Source organism: Pinus tabuliformis, chromosome 8, assembly GCF_031772625.1.
Source record: "Pinus tabuliformis cultivar Carrire ecotype Pingquan chromosome 8, CPIR1, whole genome shotgun sequence".
NCBI lineage: Eukaryota > Viridiplantae > Streptophyta > Pinopsida > Pinales > Pinaceae > Pinus > Pinus tabuliformis.
The window spans coordinates 2,048,500,008-2,048,503,116 of record NC_142294.1 but is presented as its reverse complement, the minus strand read 5'-3'; positions in this window follow the sequence as shown (position 1 = coordinate 2,048,503,116).

Genomic DNA, 3,109 nt, shown 5'->3' with positions numbered 1-3,109 from the left:
ATAACTTTTACTTTTTCCAATATTACTCGATTATTTTGGCAAGGGCTAACCAGCCATACATTAGGTATTAGATGCTGGTCCATCTATGTATGTCGCGAGCACGTTATGGGGGGCACGGATGGTGTTACATGCATTCCATAACATGTATCCAACATCACATCCGATATCTCCGACGTGTTTACCTAATTTTCCGATGACCGCCGAAACAGGCCCTATACCGTCCACATCTCAACTTGTCGCCATCGTCCTGTCCAGACCGTGCATGCAATTAAAGCATGGATGGACCAGCTACGATCTGAAATCTAAATTTTGAATTTTAAATCTGCCGCGCCACTGGCCTATCGTCCCCTAGCGTCTCTATTTGATATTTGAAATTTGAATTTGAGTTTTGTGCGCGCCTACATGAATGCCCATGCCTGGGAGGTTGGCTTCCTAGTGTCTTTCTTCCTCTTTTGGGCTGGGTGCTGCTGGACGATGGCATTGCTTGGCTTGTGCAAATCCACATCTCATTGAAATTTTTAGCGAGATAGAATTGGCAAGCATCAACAAGAATGATCCTATCAAGGATGGGATCGCATGAGTGGTATTTTCCATTTGGCATGTTTCAAACTCACAAGAATCAAGCAATGAAAGAGAGTTTAAAGCTCTGTTTACTCTCCTTAATGTGCAATGAAAAAAAATTCAAAATTTCTTGACTTGCAGGTTTCGAAAGACTTATATCCCACTATCCACCGGATGAACGATCAAATCCAGGGGACAAACTTTGGCCCTTCTAAAAATTGCTCATCAATTAAAACTGGTACCAAATCAGTTTTATTCATTTAAATTTTTAGAATTATATATTGCTGACTCTCTCTCATTTTCCTATAATAATCCTATTCACTAATATTTTGTTTTCCACTAAAATATTTTGATAGAGCAGCAAACACAATTAACAAGATATTTTGACAGAGCAGCAAACCCAATCGGCTGTGGATATGGGGCGCACATCATCCTACAGGGTCACATACATATTTTCCAAAGAGTTAAGTTCAGGCAATTGCGATAGAGCCAGATCTGTGCTCGTGAACCAATTCCGGTTCCCGAATAAAGTTAGCCAGTTAGAACCCACTCTGAAGTGAAGCATCAGTAACATATGGAACTAATTAGACAGCGTCTGAGAGGAAGCGAGGCAAAGGGAATAAATTATATTTTTGGTTATTAGACTAATTAATTAATGGATAAGGGGCTGGTCTACGAAACCTGAGATTCTGGTTTCAATCCGCAGTATGGTCATTTGTTCCAATTTCACCTTTCCTACCTTTTAATGGTTTCCAAACTTTTATCAACTGGTAATTCTTACAGTTCCAAATTTACCTTGGAACAACAGCTAATACAAAATATCATTCTGGGTAATCAGTTTCAAGACTTTTGAAACATTCGGATGATGAGAGCAGAGTCACATTCAAGGAACAAGAAGTTGAGATAAACCAACTATAATTAGTCTTTTATATTGTGAATTTTCTCCTCATATTTGGTCACATTGTCTTTACTTGAGTAAATGGTGTTTCTCCTCATATTTGGTCACATTGTCTTTACTTGAGTAAATGGTGAAGCGCAAATTTCCAATTAGTCTTTTTTTTAATTAGATTAAATAGCTTTTTTATGGTGAAATTTCTCTTTTCTCCTGATATTTAGTTACATTATTTTTACTTGACTAGATGGTGAACTACATATTGAAATTTAGTTATATAGTTATTTTTATTTTGTATATATAATTAGTTTTCTTATAAACTAGTGAAAAAAATTTGCTATTCCAATATTTAGTTACATTATTTTTACTTGAGTAAATGTTACATTATTTTTACTTGAGTAGATGGTGAACGACATATTGAAATTTAGTTATATAATTATTTTTGTTTTAAGATTTCACTACACCGTGTATATATAATTAGTTTTTTGATACACTAGTTAAAAAAGGATTTTCTACTTGAATATTTAGTTTCATTATTTTTACTTGAGTAGATGGTGAACCACATATTGAAATTTAGTTACATAGCTATTTTTGTTTTAAGATTTTATTACACTGTATACATAATTAGTTTTCTTATAAACTAGTTAGAAAAGAATTTGCTACTCTACGTATGATCTATGGAAGAGAATGCAACTAAACTTTTTAGAAATATAATGGGCTACCTTAACCTCTACTCTTGTTTAGCTAGTTCATTCTTTTTATAGCTTTGACAATCCTTGGTTGATTGAGTGATGGATATAGTGTGCATCTTGGTTTTTGAGGTAAAGAATGTATTTCATTTTCAACTAAGATAGTGATATGAGCGCAATACACCTAACACGTTTATTTTTCAACTAAAATAGTGAGTATATTTTTAGGTGAAAAAATATTATGAACATTTGTAAAAATAAATATTTGAAATAGATAATGTCAACATTATGTGTATCCTCTTTAATGACATGCAAAGAGTAAGGTTATTGATTTTTCTCAATAATTTTTATGTGCAAAATAATTACATTCAACAATATTGGTATTCATGGTGAGAGTCAATGTTTTTTTAATTACATTCTTTGTAAGACTCAAGTAATGAGAATCATCAACACTTTGATTGGGGTTTTTTAGTGCCATAGAAAGGTTATTTCTTTTTCACAATAGCTTTTATGTGCAAAATAATTACTTTCAACAATATTGGCATTCATGGTGAGATTCAATGTTTCTTTAATTACATTCTATGTATGACTCAAATAGTGAGAAGCATCAACATTTTAATTAGGATTATTTGACATTGTTTTCTATTTCAACAAAGATTGAAACACATTAAGAATATAGTCAAATAATTTCACAAATTCTGAATTTAAATGATATTTACAAATTTTAACCACTTAAAATTTCAACTATAGGTAACAAAAGTTACTTATAATATTATGTCTCCTAAATCCAACTCTTTATAAAAAAGTTAGGATTGCTTTCTTTCATGTGAATGGGTTTTAAAACATGGAAATGAACTTTGTCAACACACATGTTTTTTTTTTTTTGTAGGCTAAGGTGGTGCTCATTCTATTACTTCGATCAAAAAGACATTACAACAGTTCAGAAAACAGTAAATGCCTGCCCTCT